Here is a 21,857-nt window from a genome sequence, read left to right on the forward strand (position 1 = left end):
GCCTGAATCCATGCCTTTTCATTGTGTGGTTCCTGTAGCAACTTAACCATTAATTCATTTTGTAGATTTTGATCTCACTTCTCTCTTGAACAAGCATCAGGTATCACATGCCTGTAAAAAATTGTGTTCCAGCTGTTGTAGGTGATGTCTTACTGAAGAGTAATGGTATTGTGTCCGGATGCTGCTGGTGCAGTCCCATCATTTTGCATGAGATTCATATGTATAGAAATGAGACACATGCTGGATGAGAGCTGATAAGAGGTTTGAACTAGAGGTGACATCAATGATATTGTTGTAGCTAAATGTTTCGTCTCAGAGGAGAGGAAAATGGCTTGGAGGAAACTGAAGATTTAAGAAGAAAAATGGTTGTTGTGAATCTTCAGTTTCTCCCATGGCCTGTTTTGTTAAGTCATACTTGTTCATGTGGTACATAGGGACTTCAGAAAGTAAGTTATACATGTTGTCCATCTACATCTAAATCAAACTCCGCTAGCCAGCTTGTGGTGTGTGGCGAAAGGTACTTTTGTACCACTAACTCGAAAATAGCGCGTGGGAAGAATAATTGTCGGTAAGCTCTGTTTTGGCTCTGATTTCTCAAATTTTGTCCTTGTTGTCATTACATGAGACATATGCAGGGGGGGTAAGTAATATGTTGTTCAACTCTTTGCGGAAAGTGCTCCCTCCAAATTGCAATAGTAAATGCCCCTGAGATACACGAAATCTCTCTTGTAACGTCTGCCAATGCTCTCATGCCAGCTAAATGATCCCGTGGCATAATGTGCCATTCTTCGTGTTCTCTGTCTCTCTTATCAGATCCCAGATAGATGAATAATATTCAAGAATTGGTTGAACAAGCACCTTATAAGCCACTTCCTTTGTGGATGAGCTAAATTTCCTTAAGATTCTTCCTATTAATCTCAGTCTGGCATCTGCTATTCCCATTATTTGTTTTATGTGGTCATTCCATTTAAGGTCACTCTGGATAGCTATCCTAGATACTTTATAACTGATACTGTACCGAGCAGTTTGTCATCAATAGTGGATTTCTTTTCCTACGCATGTGCGATATGTCGTATTTATTTACGCTCAGGGTACTACCAGAGCTTGCACTGCTCATCAATTCTCTGGAGGTCATTCTGCGAATCATTACTATCTTCTGGTGTTGCCACTTTGTTATGGACAACCACATCATCTGCGAACAGCCTTAGAGAACATCTGATGCTTTCTACTAGATAATTTACATATATATTGTAAACAGTAATAGTTCTATCACACTTCATTGGGGTGTTGCAGAAATTTCCTTTACTTCCAGCAGTTTCGTTCTGTTAAGAGTGACATGTTGAGTCCTGTCTGCAAGGAAGTCTTTTAAGTCCAGTCACAAATCTGCTCCAATATTCAGTAAGCTTGTAATTTTTTAACTAAAAGGCAGTATGGAACAGTTTCAAATTCTTTCCTGAATCAAGGAACATGGCATCAACCTGAACGCCATTTTCTACAGTGCTGTGGATCTCATGGAGGAAAAGAGTCTCTCTTTGCAGAGTCCATGATTTTTGTAGAGGAGATTTTCCTTCCCAAGAATGTCATAATTCTTGAGCATAAATCGTGTTCCATAATTCTACAACAGATTGACATCAACAATATAGGTCAACAATTGTGTGCATCTATCCTATAGCCCTTCTTAAAAATGGGAGTGTCTTGCTGCACTTTCTTCCAGTTGCTAGGTACCCTTCGTCACTCAAGCAGTCTACAATAAATTACTTCCAGAAGGGGAGCAAGTTCTTTCGCATAATCTTTATAGAATCTTTTAGGTATCTCATCTGGTCCTGATGTCTTTTGAGTGCTAAGTGATTGTAGTTGTTTTTCAGTTCTGTTATTGGTTATCTCAATATCTGCCATTTCGACATTCATACAACAATTGAAAGTAGGGACCGTGTTCCAGTCTTCTGTGATGTCTTCCCTCTGCTATCTTGCGTTTTGCTGCCAGGATGGTCACTGAGTGAATGAATAGATCATTTTGACCCACTTACTGATTTTACATACAATCAAAACCTCATAGGGTTTTTACTCAAATCGGTTCACAAAGTTTTACTTTCAGAGTCATGAAATGCTTCTCTCATTGCTCTCCTTACGCTCATTTTCACTTCATTCAGCTCTTGTTTGTCAGCTAGGTTGTTATTTCTCTTGAATATGAGATGAATTTATCTCCTAACACGACTATTAAACTATGGTGAGTGTTTCCCTTCCCCTAAGACCTAATGGTGAGTGTTTCCCTTCCCCTAAGACCTCAACTTGGAGGAACTTACTTCTCTGGGGCATATTGCATGATTCCTTTGAATTTTTTCCATTCATTTCCCACGTCTTCACCCTCATCACTGAATATTTTATGCTGGCTGCTCAGATATGCTGAAATTTGTATCCTGTCACTCTTGCTAAGCAAAAATATTTCCTACCTTTCTTAACATTCTTTCTTTGTCAGATCCATTGTCATAGATGCTATCATAGCCTTATGATCACTGATACCTTCCTCTATATTAACTGGCTTGATAAGTTCAGCTCTGTTTGTTGCCAGGATGTCTAAGGTGTTACCCTCACTAGTTGGTTCCCTAACTACCTGCTCAAAGTATTTTTCAGACATGACATCCAGAACAATGTCACACGAGTCGCTGGCAACAGTTTTGACAACATGACGCTCCCAATCTATACCAGGCAAGTAGTAGTCACCCCCTATTACAAAAGCAAGGTCAGGAAACTTATTAATGATATTCTGCAAGTTTTGTCGGAAGCTCTCTACCTATAGGTCTCCTGACCCAGTTGGTCTATAAAGACATCTTATTACCATTTTTGACCAATCTTTGATACTTAAGTTCACCCAAATTAATTGACACTAGGAATCCATGATAACCTTGCTCGATTTTATTTAATTCTTTACTGCAATAAACACGCCACTACCACTGGTGATTAACGTATCCTTACGATAAATATTCCAATCTGAACTTAGTATTTAATTGTCATTAATGTATTGCTTCAACCAACTTTCTCCTCGTAATACTATCTATGCATTATAACCTTCTTTAAGCAGTACTAATTCTGGGACCATTCCTTGGATGCTCCTGCAGGTTACTAAAATTGTATTAACTTTTTCTTTCTCTGTTCTGCAACGAAGGATGTTCTCTGGGGACATTGTGGCTAATTTATCAGGCAAATCATCTTTGATCCCAAGGTAGGGTTTCTCTAACCTAAAAAAACCCCATGTGCACGCCACACATACCCCACTACCCTAGTAGCCATTTCCTGCGTGTAGTGCATGCCTCACCTCATAAGGGGAACCTTACAGTTCTTTACCCGATAGCAGAGGTGGAGAAATTCACATCCAATAGCTTCACAGAGTTGTTTGAGCCTGTGGTTTAGACCTTCCATTCTGTTCCAAGCCAGACAACTACAATGAACCCTGGGTAAAATGCTACAAATAGACAACTTTGTCTGCACACCGCACACAATGCTAGTAGTTTTCACCAGATAAGCCAAGGATGCCCACAGAATCTTAAGCGGGAGACATCATTCGTGCCAACATGTGCCACTATATGCAGCTGGTTGCACCCAGTGTGCTCGATAGTTGCCAGCAGGGCCTCTTCCGCATCGCAGACAAGACCCCCAGCAAACATATCGAGTGCACACTGGCATTCTTACCTGCCTTGCTTGCTATTTCCCTGAGGGGCTCCATCACCCAGCTCCCTGAGGGACTCCCAATGACAAGCATACCCATCCTCTGCACTTGTCCAGATTGGGCAGGAAAGTTGGTCATCCAGTGCTGGCTCAGAGTTATCATCAACACTGGGTAGCACCTTGTAACTGTTTATAAGGTAAAGAACCAGCCACATGACCTGCTCCCTCTTTTGTCTTCCATCCAGTGACACGCAAACCCACCACTGTCTGCCACCCACTCTCAAGTGAGGATGGACCTCCCAGATGTTGCGTATCTGAAGGATCAGTGACACCTAGGTCACCAGGGGATTCGAAGGATCACTAGGGGATTCCAGCGGTACCAAAGGTGGTGCAGGTCTTCTTCCCAGTGCCACGATGTCATCACAACTGAGCATTAGTCAGAAGCATATCGACGGTAGCCAATGCTGCTTCCAGCTGTTTACATACAGCAGCTAATTCTGTTTGTGTCTGCTCACAACATGCACAGTCCCTAACCATATTGTAGTGTGTAAAAATAGATATAAGATCACAGTTGACACTTCTGAGTTTTGAATGTACACAAAATGTAACAAGGAGAATAAAGAAACACAAAAAACTGCTCTGCAGATTTCTTACTATGCCCTGAGATGCCAAACTCTTAAACAGAAATAAATTTCCGTACAGAAATGGATGTATCTACAGTTCACTGTTACTGGAAACTCTGCTTAGCCAAAAGCTACTGCATGAGATGAGTATGAAAACTAGAATGCACTGATCTAAACTATATGTGTACCAGCATGAGATTTAAACTTAGTGGAGATCTGACGGCAGGCAAATTACATTAGGAAGCCACCTTACAGAATAATATTCACCAAGATTTAAGCAAAAATAAAAACTTACAGTAATTTGCTAACCATTAGTCTACACAGTAAAATACACATCTATAGTTCACCCCTTTGCAGAAGCACATGAAAAAAATTTAATTATTGTGTATCAGACAAGTGTTGCTCTGCTACTGCTGCTGGTGCGTCTCCTCATCTGGGCCTCTGTTGTCCCACACTAAGATCATTCCATGACAAAAGTGGTGCAGAATCATAAGAAAGTACGTGTTCAAGGTTTGGTTGGTTGGTTGGTTTGGGGAAGGAGACCAGACAGCGTGGTCATGGGTCTCATCAGATTAGGGAAGGATTGGGAAGGAAGTTGGCTGTGCCCTTTCAGAGGAACCATCCCGGCATTTGCCTGGAGTGGTTTAGGGAAATCACGGAAAACCTAAATCAGGATGGCCGGACGCGGGATTGAACCGTCGTCCTCCCGAATGCGAGTCCAGTGTCTAACCACTGCGCCACCCCGCTTGGTGTTCAAGGTTTCCTACAGACACATTTCTCCTATGTTACTGAAATAAGTGTATCGCAGTGTGTGATTAAAATAGTGCTGCAACTTGTTTTTATTTTATTTTATTTTATTAACGTCAAGTTCACATGAAATTACAACATAAAAGTAATAATAGATAAAAATAAATGTTTATGAACCCAAAAAAAGTCAGTCCATAAGCTTAAGTAAACGCAATCAACAATACAACAAGAGTCAGCCTAATTTTTCAAGGAACTCCTCGACAGAATAGAAGGAATGACCCATGAAGAAGCTCTTCAGTTTCGATTTGAAAGCACGTGGATTACTGCTAAGATTTTTGAATTCGAGTGGTAGCTTGTTGAAAATGGATGCAGCCATATACTGCACCCCTTTTTGCAAAAGAGTTAAGGAAGTCCAATCCAAATGCAGGTTTGATTTCTGCCGAATATTAACCAAGTGAAAGCTGCTTTTTCTTGGTAATAAGCTAATATTGTTAACAAGAAATGACAGTAAGTAATACACAGGGTGGTCCATTGATCGTGACCAGGCCAAATGTCTCACGAAATAAGCATCAAACAAAAAAACTACAAAGAACGAAACATGTCTAGCTTGAAGGGGGAAACCAGATGGCGCTATGGTTGGCCTGCTAGATGGCAATGCCATAGGTCAAACAGATATCAACTGCGTTTTTTTTTAATAGGAACCCCCATTTTTTATTACATATTCGTGTAGTACGTAAAGAAATAAGAATCTTTTAGTTGGACCACTTTTTTCGCTTTGTGATAGATGGCACTGTAATAGTCACAAACATATGGCTCACAATTTTAGATTAACAGTTGGTAACAGGTAGGTTTTTTAAATTAAAAACAGAATGTAGGTACATTTGAATATTATATTTCGGTTTTTCCAGTGTGATACATGTACCTTTGTGAACTTATCATTTCTGCGAATGCTTGCTGTTACAGCATGATTACCTGTAAATACCACATTAATGCAATAAATGCTCAAAATAATGTCTGTCAAACTCAGTGCATTTGGCAATATGTGTAACGACATTCCTCTCAATAGCGAGTAGTTTGCCTTCCGTAATGTTCACACATGCATTGACAATGCACTGACACATGTTGTCAGGGGTTGTCGGTGGATCACGATAGCAAATATCCCCCAACTTTCCCCACAGAAAGAAATCTGGGGACGTCAGATCTGGTGAACGTGCGGGCCATGGTATGGTATGGTGCTTCATCAACCAATCCACTTGTCATGCAATATGCTATTCAATACCACTTCAACCACACGCCAGCTATGTGCCAGACATCCATCATGTTGGAAGTACATCGTCATTCTGTCATGCAGTGAAACATCTTGTAGTAACATCGGTAGAACATTACATAGGAAATCAGCATACATCGCAACATTTAGATTGCCATCGATAAAATGGGGACCAATTATGCTTCCTCCCATAATGCTGCACCATACATTAACCCGCCCAGGTTGCTGATGTTCCACTTGTCGCAGCCATCGTGGATTTTCCGTTGCCCAATAGTGCATATTATGCCGATTTACGTTACCGCTGTTGGTGAATGACTCTTCATCGCTAAATAGAATGTGTGCAAAAAATTTGTCATCATCCCATAATTTCTCTTGTGCCCAGTGGCAGAACTGTACACGACGTTCAAAGTTGTCGCCATGCAATTCCTGGTGCATAGAAACGTGGTACAGGTGCAATCGATGTTGGTGTAGCATTCTCAACTCCCACAGTTTTGAGATTGCCGATTCTCGTGCAATTTGTCTGCTACTGATGTGCGGATTAGCCACGACAGCAGTTAAAACACCTACTTGGGCATCATCATTTGTTGCAGGTCGTGGTTGACGTTTCAGATGTGGCTGAACACTTCCTGTTTCCTTACATAATGTAAATATCTGATGAACGGTCCGGACACTTGGATGATGATGTCCAGGATATCGAGCAGGATACATAGCACACGCCCGTTGGGCATTTTGATCACAATAGCCATACATCGACACGATATTTATCTTTTCTGCAGTTGGTAAACGGTCTATTTTAACACGGTTAATGTATCACGAAGCAAATACTGTCCGCACTGGCAGAATGTTATGTGATACCATGTACCGTGGTCATGTTTCATGGTCCAGTTCCTGCTCATCGCTGGGTATGAGCTTCTTCTATCCACTGTCGAAACACAAGCATCACTGTCGCAGCAGCATGCCCTTTGCGAGCCGAAATGTGATAGTATGACACCCTGTTTCCCAGAGATTGATCATTTTGTCCCATTCGAACTCGCTCACATGCCGATATGGCTCCCTTTGTCGTCGACAAGGCATACTGGCACTCACTGTATTGTTTCCACCTTGTGTGACAGCTCTGCGCCGGCTACACTAGGTGCAACACCGACCCTGTTGGACCATCACAAGAGGGCTCTGCTTAGCCTTCATATACCCACATCTTGCTGCAAAACATACCACGTATTGCTTGCACACCCATCGCTACTTCCACCAAGTGTGGCGTTACTCGGGTAATTCCTTCTTGGTGTTGCACTTTTCACAAAGGGCAGTTTATATACGTATATACACTGTCATAAGGTAACTTTACCAGCATCCAGCATATTCTGTACGCTTGACACAGAGAACTTCTTACAAGTATATAATATATGCATACTTTTTTCAATAAAAGCAAATAATACCTATGAGCAACAGAAACAAGTAATATCTGTGAGCAAAGTAGGCCTTTGTTATGTCTTTGTGTGAAGATCTCTGCAATAAGCAACAGTTGTATAGCACTTGCTGACTGCTGGCGAAGTTTTGTTGCAACTGTGTGTGTGTGTTACTAACTGTCCATCACAATGGAAGCAGACAGATGGGTATTAACAACAAAGCCACACATACTGTCACAATACATACAAAATTAAATTTCAGATCCAAATCTGCATACGAACAGTACTCTTGGTGATACATAACAGTATGTTCCACCTTCTTGTCACAAAGCAAGCTTCCAGTATTATGCTTTGAAATAACTGTGTAACCCCCTATACAGCATCTGAAGATGACTCTGAAAAGGTTCAAAAACCACTTCAAATAACTAGCTGTTTCTAAAAAGTGACTAGTCACAGTTTTATGTTTTTATACTGAATAAACAGTCACACGTTCTCAAAACATCTGCAATGGATAAACTTAATATATGCCACATTGATTGGCAGATCACTGATACATATCAAGAAAAGTTGTAGACCCCGAACAGTGCCCTTTGATACCTACCATTAAACATGTTTCCAGTCACATTCAAATGTCTTCTCTGTTTGTTGACACTAGAGGACAATTTCTCCTTCCTATTTTCCAAATGTCAAGTGAACCGTTGTTGAGCTTTTTCCATAAGCCTTTATTGTTTTAACTTGTACCAAAGTATAGTTTGATCCCACAATCAAATGCTTTTGTTAAATCAGAGAAAATGCCTACTTTTCAGCATTACTAGTGTTACTTACAAAGAGTAAATATGATTTGTTATTGGTACTCCCTTCCTGAAGCCCATCGTAGACTCTGAGAGCACGCTATGTGTACTGAGCTATGCCAGTACTCTCCTATACATTGCTTTCTCGAAAACTTTTCAAAACACTGGTAACAAAGAAATTGGCCAGGAGTTGTCTATATTATCTCTTTCACCATTTTTGTAAAGTGGTTTCACTAATGAGTATTTCAGTCTGTTTGGAAACTGACCAGATCGGAAAGACACATTATACATGTGGCAAAAGTTCAGAACTTACGTGCACTAGTCCTCATCATAGCCATGGGAGCCTTTACTCTATAACGATGTAGTAGTTCATTCAATTTCATCCTTGGCTCGTTTCCTCTAGCTGCGTGTGATGTAGTTAGCAACCAACTTTCAAGAGTTTTGCATATCCACCTATACCAATAAAATTTTGATTTTATTTGCCAGCTATTGAGAAGAAGTGATTATTAAATATTTTACATGACTCTGGTGGATCATTAAAGTTTCATTCTCACACAAAAGAGGTGTAATCTGCTGAGCATGTATGGTATCCACTCTTTCACAAAGGACCACATAGTTTTAATTTTATTCTGGAGAATTTCTATTCTCTTGGTTTAATGTATTGTTTTAGCCTATATGATGACATTTATCAGTACTTTGCAGGGGCTTTGACTGGCTTTCATGTTAAGATATAGCTCTCGGATTCTCATTTCTTTCTACATAATAGTTTAATGCCATTAGTTAACCAAATCAGTTGCTTTTTAGTACAGCATATGTGCCTGCAAAATTTTAATGGGAAAGAGCTATTAAAGGAAGTGATGCAGATCAGAAGAAATGTATTTGTTGTTTGAGTAAACTGTATTGTAGACTTACTTTTTACATGTTTGCATTGGAAGTGCACTCATATCTCTAAATATTTTGTTCACTACTTTGGGATATGATTCTTTCTTGATTACTGTCAACATTTTTAAATTTTCTTCATGGCCAAATATTTTGTTTGTACAATCAATTACAGAACAGTTTATGAAGATATTGGTTCATATCGTGTAGTGCATTGGTCAGCATTACATTGTCAAAACAGCATAACTTTGAACTCACAGAGGCCGTCAGGAGATATGAAGGCAGTCTTGTTCAAATTCAAATGGCTCTGAGCCCTATGGGACTTAACATCTGAGGTCATCAGTCCCCTAGAACTAGACCTACTTAAACCTAACTAACCTAAGGACATCACACACATCCATGCCCGAGGCAGGATTTGAACCTGCAACCCTAGCAGTCGCGCGATTCCAGACTGAAGCGCCTAGAACCACTCGGCTACTGCGGCCAGCAGCAGTCTTGTCTTTGAGAGTATTATTTCTGCATTTCCATAGTTGAGAAATTCTTTGATACTTTCTAGCAGTCCTGAGTGTCATTAATGTGTGACAATGGATAGACATCTTTCTTTGTAATTTTGTTCAGTTGTCAGAAGTCGACGCAGAAAGACAATGTGGCATCCTTCTTCTTCACAAGGACCTCACAAGAGGGCTGAGGACTCTCTGAAAGTTCAATGGTGTCATCTTGCAGTATCTTCTCCCCTTCCTTCCAGATTATCCACCATTCAGCTGGTGACACCTTACATGAATGCTGACTAGTTGGTGGATGATTCCCAGTGGTGATTTACCATTTGCCACTTGGTGTCTCTTTCCTCCACTTTGGATTTGAAAGCACTTGAATATTGATGCTGAATGGCTACCACTTACCAGCATTATTTCTAAGTCAGGCCACATCCTATTGGCACTTCAAAAGAAGCTTCCTCCTCTGCATTGTCTTTCATTTTCAAATGAGCACACCGCCATTTGACTGTATTGTTGTTTATTTAATTACAACCCAGGTTTGGCCTTTTATGCCATTTTCAAATGATTGAGTTTACGACATTAACATATATTGCAGGACAACAAGCTCAAAATTGCCCACAATTTAAGAAAATTGTTGGCTCCCCATGAAATGCCAGATGTAAAATCACCATTTTGTAAAAAAATCAGTAAATAATAGTGGCAGCACATCATATTGATTAAAAACAGGTTTGCTTTGGTATATAAAAGATGTCCTTGAGTCGTAATGATAGTGAACTCAAGGAGTAGGAATACTAGAACGACTGTTGTTCTATTAGTCATACCCAACAACTGTTGTTTTGTTACTCATAGTGAACTGTTGGTCTGTTACTCATACTCTTTGATTTCACTATCATTATGACTCAAGAACATGTGTTCATCTTTTATATACCAAAGTAAACTTGTTTTTACTAAACATGACATGCTCCCACTATTATTTACGGATCTTTTTACAAAATGGTAATTTCACATAGTTTCACTTTCTATTCACCTTCTCCTTTTTTACCGTAATCCAGTATACAATTTTATCCCGCCGATATATACTCAATAATACGTAACCCACTTCCAAACCATAACCAAAAAATTTTTTTCCCGCTTTCAACACTACCGCTGCAATAAAATCCACCGTTTCCAGTTCGCAAACAGTTCCTTTCAGCTATTAAACAACCTTTTCGGCTAGTTTTAATAACTTTTGCTTTATTTCCATTTACGTTTTTCTCACATCACCGATCATTTTTAGCCGCTTCCCACAGGTTTTAACGTCATTATTTCTTCATCAGACAATTGTTAGCTTCATTTCCATGATCTGCCACCACCAAACCACTCCTTTTAATACATCCTCACGTAGTTTTTTCGAAATTTTCCCGTATTTCTCCACCCTTTAACGTGTTTTGGTGGCAACACAACCACCTAACCTTTATGCACATCATTAGCTACCTACACAAGTTCACCACAGGATCAACATAGCCCAGCTCTAACCAACCCTTTTTCGCCTTTTTTCACACCAGATCTCCATTTGCTTTCTAGTTTTACCCTTATCTCTCCCCATATATTTTTATATTTATTTTCATTTTCATTTCAGCCTCGTGTTCCACTTTCCACCTTCTAGTACCATGTCACCCTCACAACACCTCCACAACGACCCCATTAAGTTTTATTTACATTCCCTCCGCAAACATGCCTTCGCCCTAGCCAGATTACACTCCCATATTTTATTTTCTCAGGCTTGTCTGACATTTGGCATCACCCCCAAAGGCCTCACACTTAAAGTTCCCATCTCTGGCTGCAACCCTTCTTTCCATCAGTCCCTATACCAGTTCCAAACCGAACAATCCATTGCCCTCACCCACCTAATCCTTCACCAACACATCCACCAGCCAATCAACACACCCATCAACTCCTATCCTTAATAAAAGTCCTCAATCTTTCCTCTCCCACATCCACACCGGTTGTTCAGAGCATCCTCCTACAGGCCAACCACAAATTAGAACAGCATGCCACCCTCCACCTTAAAAAACTATCCAATCTCCTGGTTTCCCACCTCCGGAAAGGCAACTCACTCACCCTTCACAACCTTTCCAGCAAACCTCAACCTCCTCTCATTGCACACAAACCCAGTCTCTCCCATCTACTCAATCTCCCACTTCCAGCTCCACTCCCTCCAAAACCTCAAAATTCCAATCAACACAATCTGGAACCACAACACCCCAATTCAGTAGTTAACCTTTCCTCCAAACCTCTCTCCCAATCCGAAACCTCTGTCCTATCCAAAGGCCTCACCTTCAGCCCCACTCCCAGATTTAACCAAACAGCCCTCGTCAAAGATTTACTGTCCTACACCAGTACTCTCTGCTGGAAATATCACTTTGCCACGAAGAAAAATGATCCTAATCCTACTCCTAATGATCCAACTCCCCAAGACACTATCCAAATTAAACCATGCCTGGAACAGTTCCGTCCTCCGTCACAGCGGGACCCACCTCCTCTTCCTCAAAATCACCCTCTCCTAACCTTCCAGGAATTTCTGACTTCCAGCCTTGCCTCTCAATCCTTCTTAAAAAACCTTAATCCTACTCCCAACATCACCACTGCTGAAGCCCAGGCTATCCGTGATCTGAAGGCTGACCAATCCATCGTCATTCTTCCGGCGGACAAGGGTTCCACGACTGTGGTACTTGATCGTCGGGAGTATGTGGCTGAGGGACTGCGTCAGCTTTCAGACAACACTACTTACAAAGTTTGCCAAGGTAATCCCATTCCTGATGTCCAGGCGGAGCTTCAAGGAATCCTCAGAACCTTGGGCCCCCTACAAAACCTTTGACCTGACTCCATCAACCTCCTGACCCCACCAACACCCCGCACCCCTACCTTCTACCTTCTTCCAAAAATTCACAAACCCAATCATCCCGGCCATCCCATTGTAGCTGGTTACCAAGCCCCCACAGAACGCATCTCTGCCTACGTAGATCAACACCTTCAACCCATTACATGCAGTCTCCCATCCTTCATCAAAGACACCAACCACTTTCTCGAACGCCTGGAATCCCTACCCAGTCTGTTACCCCCGGAAACCATCCTTGTAACCATTGATGCCACTTCCTTATACACAAATATTCCGCATGTCCAGGGCCTCGCTGCGATGAAGCACTTCCTTTCACGCCGATCACCTGCCACCCTACCTAAAACCTCTTTCCTCATTACCTTAGCCAGCTTCATCCTGACCCACAACTTCCTCACTTTTGAAGGCCTGACATACCAACAATTAAAGGGAACAGCCATGGGTACCAGGATGGCCCCCTCGTACGCCAACCTATTCATGGGTCGCTTAGAGGAAGCGTTCTTGGTTACCCAGGCCTGCCAACCCAAAGTTTGGTACAGATTTATTGATGACATTTTCATGATCTGGACTCACAGTGAAGAAGAACTCCAGAATTTCCTCTCCAACCTCAACTGCTTTGGTTCCACCAGATTCACCTGGTCCTACTCTAAATCCCATGCCACTTTCCTTGACGTTGACCTCCACCTGTCCAATGGCCAGCTTCACACGTCCGTCCACATCAAACCCACCAACAAGCAACAGTACCTCCATTATGACAGCTGCCACCCATTCCACATCAAACGGTCCCTTCCCTACAGCCTAGGTCTTCGTGGCAAACGAATCTGCTCCAGTCCGGAATCCTTGAACCATTACACCAACAACCTGAAAACAGCTTTTGCATCCTGTAACTACCCTCCCGACCTGGTACAGAAGCAAATAACCAGAGCCACTTCTTCATCTCCTCAAACCCGGAACCTTCCACAGAAGCACCCCAAAAGTGCCCCACTTGTGACAGGATACTTTCCGGGACTGGATCAGATTCTGAATGTGGCTCTCTAGCAGGGATACGACTTCCTCAAATCCTGCCCTGAAATGAGATCCATCCTTCATGAAATCCTCCCCACTCCACCAAGAGTGTCTTTCCGCCGTCCACCTAACCTTCGTAACCTCTTAGTTCATCCCTATGAAATCCCCAAACCACCTTCCCTACCCTCTGGCTCCTACCCCTGTAACCGCCCCCGGTGTAAAACGCTGTCCCATGCACCCTCCCACCACCACCTATTCCAGTCCTGTAACCCGGAAGGTGTACACGATCAAAGGCAGAGCCACGTGTGAAGGCACCCACGTGATTTACCAACTGACCTGCCTACACTGTGAAGCGTTCTATGTGGGAATGACCAGCAACATTCGCATATATATATCGTCTCATTAGCGAAACAATGGCAAGAGACTGCTGTTTGTTGTTACTTGCACCGATGCTTTCTTCGATAATGATCAACAAGCACCAAATAATAGACTGCATATGATAGAAAATGTTCTGAACGAGAGTTTAGCGAAAATTTTTCTCTGTTTGAAAATCTTTGCAGACACCTCTTTAGTACGTTACATTCTGCACAGAAATTAGAGTCATCTTAGATTTAAAAATCTTGTCAATTGCCATGCTTCATTTCTGACAATATCACTATTAGTCATAAGAATAATACGAATATAAACATGACATACTATGTATATTCTTCCGTGTTTGCTGTTGTCTCACTCTAGTTTTGTAGTTTATTAGGCAGACAGGATTTAAATGAGATAGCAGTTGCAAAGAATACATGCCAAAATGTTTATATTCATATTATTCTTATGGTGAAGAGAATACTGCATGTGATTCACAATTCATAAAAGTTCGTATTAGCAACCATCTCTTCTCACAGGTAGGAAAAAATTCAGAACTTAGAGTTGGCCATATTGACAAACATCTCAAAGAGTCTTGCCAGTCGGATTTTCGTAGTACATTGAAATGCTGCTACTTTAGTAGATGAACAAAACGGAATTTGTATTTACTTCGTTGGATAATGTATGAAAATGCAGTGGTCAAAACTCGGGGAGGAGAAAAAAATCTCGTCTTCCACTTTTTTTTTTAATTTATTTACTGACGCAGAGGTTTTGGCGCCAGTGTTTATCTTTGTGCCTGCAAAGCATGCCTGTGTAGCGCTACATATATTCGACAGCAGAAGTTGGTTGTGGCGGTACTTACCAACATTTTTCAGAACTTCCGCTTACTTTGCACTCGATTCTAAGCCGCAGGCGGTTTTTTGGATTACAAAAACCGGAAAAAAGTGCGGCTTAGATTCAAGTAAATACGGTAATATGAAACATGCCACGATTACAATGGGCCAACTTTGTTTCGATTTGGAGATGCGACCTAAAACTTTTCTCTCCCCTTGAATTTCGAGTCTCAAATTTCAGGTGCGGCTTAGATTCGGGAAATTTTTTTCCCCTTGATTTCGAGTCTCATTTTTCAGGTGCGGCTTAGATTCTAGTAAATACGGTAGTTTAGTCCTCTCATTGATTACAAATAATGCAAGAATGATGGCAAAAGTATAAATATCCTTTAAAAGGGGGGGGGGGGGGGGTTATAGATGAGTTCTTGAGCAATCTTTTCCTGTGGAAAATTCAGAGTGCTTGACAGAACATGTATTCAGCCAGCAACACGCAAAATATTCATTACACGGGAGTGAAATTTACAACCATGCTTGTCAGAAACATTCGAATCAAGAAGAATGTTCGATATGAGTTGCCTTTTCTGAGTTGAGTAATGTTAATGGCTGCTGTCAAGTCACATCTTATGTATGTGTGGTATAGATGGTGCATAGATTCACAATTATACTGTTAGTTGGTGAAGCCAATGAATTTGAAAAGAATCTTTAGCTTAGCCCGAGGTATAAGTTAGGTTGGAAGGTAACAATATGGTTGTGAGTTGGCAAAGCCAATGATTATGATAGTGGAAAAAACTGGTAGACTGGTTTGTAGCTTTGCCAGAGGTGTAGGTTTTGTTGGAAGGCGATGGTCTGCTTGTGAGTTAGCAACCCAACAAATGTTATACTTAAAAATCTTGGTTGTGGTTACTGACTTACCTGCACCTTAGTCTGTTTGCCAAAATCACCAATAACGTCACGCTGTAGTCACCATATTGTTTACTGTGTTTGTCACATGTTTCCTATGTCACTGGTCAAAGCCAACAACTCTATCGAACACTCCCCTATATCCAAATATTCAGCAGCTTAACCACATGCTCGGGGGGGGGATTGACGATCAGTATAATATGTGAAAGCTCAGGTTTTCTTGATGAAAAATATTGTCTAGTAGTCTTATATCGCACAGCAACAATGCAGAGTATTGCAACATATTTTCCCAAATTTAAAGTTTACTATCAGGCCACTTGGTGCTCTACTATGGTCTCTGTTTTGGTGGATTCATATTTACATTTTTGTAATACCAAAGTAAGCAGTGTACATGTTGCGTGCAATAAAGATCTTTCCAAAACAGAAAAAAATGTGCTCTTGCCCGGTGTATGGTGGATTTTCATCTGGAAAAAGTGCACATTTTCGTGCAGAAAAAAGTGCATTTTTAACTGAGAAATTCGGGAATTTTATTTTTATTGTTATTATACCATTTTTTGTGATGACTAATGAGTTGTGACTGTTCGTGACAACTAGTCATCCAGAGTTCTCCTTGACAGCCTACAGTTCGATTGTTACTGGCTTGTGAATTTCTTTCCTGAGCCCAAGTAAGTTTTTGTAACTGACAAAAGCTTCACAGTTGACTGAGCTTGATTGAGAACGTTAACTCATCTTATTGATTATGGTGGGATAGAGATGTCCTCAATGGGAAATAATCATCCAGAGCAGTCTGTTATACTGGAATAGCTTTGTCGATCCAGAGCTCTGAATTTCCACCATTTGTGATTGCTTGCGACGCCCACAAGAAATCTCATTGAAGGATAATATTATGACTACATTGTGTTAAAACAACAAATTCAAATGGCTGTGTTCTGTTGCTGATATTTATTCTTGCAATATGTTTCCCTATCAGATGGACATATTTCCTGTTTGCAACTTTCAGCACAATTAGTTTCATATCACAGGACATAGTCTTCTTTAGCTGATGATGATAAGCATCTGACATTACAGAAAAGAACCCCTTTAAGTTGACTAGCGCCTGGATGAGTTGGCCATCAATGATGACATTGATGAATTTTCTGACATCCTGGAGATTATTGTCCATGAAGGATTTTCATTTGTGGTGGTCTCACCTCCACAGATAGTTGCCTCGCTTAGTTTTTCTGAATCTGATAACTGATTTCTTTCTACAGTGACAGGGAATGGCTACAGGGTGTTGGGAAGCAACCTTGTCCGAAGTACAGCGATTGGCTTCATCTCAAAGTCAACTGTAAACTACATCTATATCTAAATAGATACACCGCAAGACACCATACGTTGCGTGGTGGAGGGTACCTGTACCATTATGTGTCATAGAGCAAGGGTGAAACAACTGTCTATATGTCTCCGTATGAGCCCTAATTTCTCGTATCTAATCTCCGCGGTCCTTACACACAACGTATGTTGGCAGCAGTAGAAATATTCAGCATTCAGCTTCAAATGCTGGTTCTGTAAATTTTCTCAATAGTGTTTCTCGAAAAGAATGCCACTTTCCCTCCAGGAATTCCATATGAGTTCCCAAAGCATCTCTGTGTAACACTCTCATGTTATTCGAACCTACCAGCAACAAATCTAGCAGCCCCCTCTGAATTGTTTCGATGTCTTGCTTCAGTCCAACCTGGTATGGATCCCAAACACTTCATCACTACTCAAGAATAGGTTACACTAGCATCCCGTATGCAGTCTCCTTTACTGGTGAACCACTCTTTCCTAAAATTCTCCCAATAAACCGAAGTTGACCGTTCGCCTTCCCTACCACAGTTCTCACATGCTTGTTGCACCTCATATCACTTTGCAATGTTATACCCAGATATTTAAACGACTTGACTGTGTCAAGCAAAACACTAGTAATATTGTATCTGAATATCACAGGTTTGATCTTCCTACTAATCACATTAACTTACATTATTCCACATTTAGGGCTGGCTGCTATTCATGACACCAACTGGAAATTTTGTCAAAGTCGTCTTTTATCTTCCTACAGTCACTCAACTTCAACACCTTACCATACACCACTGCACCATCAGCAAACAACTGCAGATTGCTGCCCTCCCATCTGCTAAATCATTTATGTATACAAAGGACAAAAGTGGTTCTATCACATTCCGCTGGGGCACACCTGATGATACCCTTGTCTCTGATGAGCACTCGGCATTGAGGACAATACAAATTGTCTGCATTTGACTGGCATGAATAGGTTTGCTGTGATGCTTACTGTCTTCTCTCTCTACAGTAGCATACAATGTGTGTCGGGTGTCCACAGTAAAACCATACCTGTGTTTTGTTCTCCATCCTCCAAATGTCTGTTCTTCTGCAGGGCCATGTATTTGGTGGGAGATTTGGATGTAACAGAATTGGTCAGATGCTGTTTTGTCTTCTGATGACACTCTCTATCAGTTTTTGAGATATTTGATTAACATTCATAGCGTGTGATCAACATTCATAGCTACTATCTCTTGAGTAATCTGTCAGACATTTCTTCCTGCCATACACTGCTGTATGTCTTCTCTTAGCATCTGTTGATGTATCAGAGAGGCAAGCTTGTGGTGGTCTTCTGTAACTGTCATTGGGATCAAATCCGGCAGTCGGTCATACCTCTTTCATCTCTCTCTCTCTCTCTCTCTCTCTCTCTCTCTTTCTCTCTCCCTCCCCTCCCCCCCCCCCCACCACTCTCTCTCTCTCTCTCTCTCTCTCTCTCTCTCTCTCTCTCTCTCTCTCTCTCTCTCCCTCTCCCCCCACCCCCTGCAGTTTTCTGTCACCACCTGATGAATTCTTCTGCAACTGTAACATTCTTAATCAGAAGAGCTTGGTAGGTTGTTTCTGCAGTACCAGCTTCTATCATATTTGGATTCTCAATGCTATATAGTGGCAAATTGTTTTATATATATGACTGTGTCATTTCCCCATGAGGTTGGGCCCTGTTCTTCAGCTGTTGCTGATGCTGATTGTCATCAAGAGTGTTCTTCGGTGCAGTCTGGACTTGGTTCCAGCTATTAAGCTTCTCTTCATTGTTCTTGAACCACTTCTGCGCTGTGCATTCCAAGTGAAATACAAGTTTGCCAAGTAGATCATGTCATTTTACTTTTTGTATCGGTGGCTGTAATAAAATCATTCCAGCCATTTCATAGGGTCCTGACCAATGTCACCAGAAAACACTGTTGTATACTTGATATGCAATTGACTTGCTGCTGTTTTGGAATTCATCTGTCTCCAGAATATACCGATCTTAAGGAACAATGTACTGTTTGTATTTCTGTTCCTGTTTCTGGAGGTGATGGCTTGTATGGTGCACAGTTGAAGTCATGGTGACGTTAATGTATTGAATGTACCCGGCATCTCCACCAACCAATGTACTTTGAAACCACAAGCAAGCCCAAATCTCTGAAGTTAGGGTCGTCAGTGAAGTACAACACTTGGCACTGAAGGCACTTTTTTACTGACAACAGCATACAGCCAGAACAGAAATAAACCCCAGGACAGAGAGTGCAGCTGTTATACAAACATCCAATATTCCAGAACACGTATTAACACAAACATCAAGTATTCCAGAATACATGAACATTACAAACATAAGATATTTCAAAAACCTTCCAGAATTGTTAAATAATAAGTAACACACAATTGTCGATGGTCAGGTTTGAATTAGTGATTCTAACGACTACATACATGGCATGCACCACAGCTTGTAGCGTTTGGTGCAGATGTCTGGTATCATCCCAGTCCTAAGATTACAAAGCAGTCATACACAAAGGTGCTGACTGGCTTCAAGGAATCCGTTAGTGGAACACAACAATGTGGATGAAATCTCCATTATTGCTGCATTACATAAGATCCAGCACTGCCGGAAACCATAGAAGCCTTTAAGAAGGGGGATCTGACAAAAGGAGGATTCCAATTAATTAATGGATCACTGTGTAAGAGGAACTGTGATCCAGTATGCTGGTGATAGTGGTTCATTATATCAGATAATCTACGGCCAGCTATCCTGAGTTGGAGGAATCTTCTTAAAGAGGGCTGCTGTAGTGTGGCAAGAAGAGACAATGCACCAGCAGTGGAAAGAAGGAATATTATGCCCCATATACAAGAGGAGAGATAACTTAGAATGTGATAAATGTAGGGGGACCACATTACTACCTGGGATATAAAGTATTTTCCAATTCACTAGTTGACCATCTCTTCCCAATAATTCAGAGAGAGGTGGCAGCATATCAATGTGGATTTATTCCAGGAAATTCAGATGTAAATCAGATATATGGTCCAAATCAAATCCTAGAAAATATGATGAAATTCAGGATTGGCACACATCTCTTTATAAACATTAAAGCTGCATATGATAATATAGATAGAGAGCTAATATATCATACCGTGGCTGAATCGGAAATCCCTGAAAGGACTAGTGAGGATGGCAATGGGCGAGACACCAAACAGTCACATCGACCTCAGAATGCTTTTATAAGACGTTGGCTGATGTGCTATTGATATACATTAATGTTGAACAGAGAGATTGGGATACAGCATTGCCTGTCATGACATTTGTATACAACACAGTGAAGCAAAATACTACGGGCTTCACAAGTTCTTTGTACTCCACTGTTACGAGGCCAAAACAACAATAGATACTCTGTTTCCTTTTCAACTGAACGATAATCAGGATCACTAAGTGAAACACCTCATCACCATGTTTGAGGAAGAAAGGCAGCTGGTTTGCTTATGGGCCCTAGACACCCAGAAGAAAGTCTGAGGCCACCCTTAACACCAAGCAGCACCCAGTGAGGTATGACGCAGGAGATTAGGTATGGATTTTTACACCGGTGCTGAAAGTAGGACTATTAGAAAAATCACTAAAGTGCTACTTTGGACCACATTGTATTCTTCATCACTTTTCACACATCACATATCAAGTCAGATATTATGGACCTTCACCAAGAAGACAAAAGTGCAGAGATAGCATCTATGTCCTCTGTACAAAGCCCGCAAGGAAACTGAAAACCCACTCAATGATCACAAAACTTCTATTCAAGGGGCTGCCTTTGATGCTCATTATAGTGAAGTAGATGTAACAACACAACCACAATTGGAGGATCTGCCAGTGCCACCATATAGAAGACCACTGAGTTCAGATTTAGTGTGCTATAGTCAGCTCCAACGTGAAGTTCTTCCCTGAAAAGGGAGAAATACAGCGAGCTGTGGTGAATGCAGTGTAGTATAGTCTAGTGTAGTGCTTAATTCACTGGCTGGCATGCTGCGAGTCATCAGTTCAAACCTGTTATTTAGTATTTATTAATTCTGGGAGTTTCTTAAAATATCTTGTTTGTATATCCTGGAATATTTGATGTTTGTATAAATAGCTGCACTCTCCATCCAAGAGATCAGATTTGGTGAAGACAACCAGCATCGCACGCGGAGTGCAAGCTGAGCTTAATATCTGCAGCATAGTGCCCAGAGTCGATCGCGGTCCTCTGGTTTGGAGCCGTGTGGAGGGTCTAAACCAGAGGCTCAGACGACTCTGCGACTATAATGGTTGCAAATTCATCGACCTCCGTTATTGGGTGGAGAACTGTAGGGCCCCCCTAGACAGGTCAGGCGTGCACTACACACCGGAAGCAGCTACTAGGGTAGCAGAGTACGTGTGGCGTGCACACGGGGGTTTTTTAGGTTAGAGGGACCCGCCCTTGGGCGAAACGATAAAATACCTGACGGCTTACCAGAGAGGACATTATCATCGTTGATAAAGAACGTCCGTCCTCAGAGACCAAAAACAGGAAAAGTTAACGTAATATTGGTAAACTGCAGGAGTATCCAGGGCAAGGTTCCTGAATTAGTATCTCTTATTGAAGGAAATAGTGCGCATATAGTATTAGGAACGGAAAGTTGGTTAAAACCGGAAGTGAACAGTAACGAAATCCTAGACACAGAATGGAATATATACC

The 21,857-nt window shown here is 41.4% G+C and overlaps 1 protein-coding gene across 1 annotated transcript in view; it reads left to right on the forward strand.

Moving 5' to 3' along the window:
• LOC126151896 (uncharacterized) overlaps positions 1 to 21,857 on the forward strand; it is a 279,605-nt gene that overhangs the window by 177,786 nt on the left and 79,962 nt on the right. The gene's annotated exons all lie outside the window — the stretch shown is intronic.

This window comes from Schistocerca cancellata, chromosome 2, assembly GCF_023864275.1.
Source record: "Schistocerca cancellata isolate TAMUIC-IGC-003103 chromosome 2, iqSchCanc2.1, whole genome shotgun sequence".
Classification (NCBI taxonomy): domain Eukaryota; kingdom Metazoa; phylum Arthropoda; class Insecta; order Orthoptera; family Acrididae; genus Schistocerca; species Schistocerca cancellata.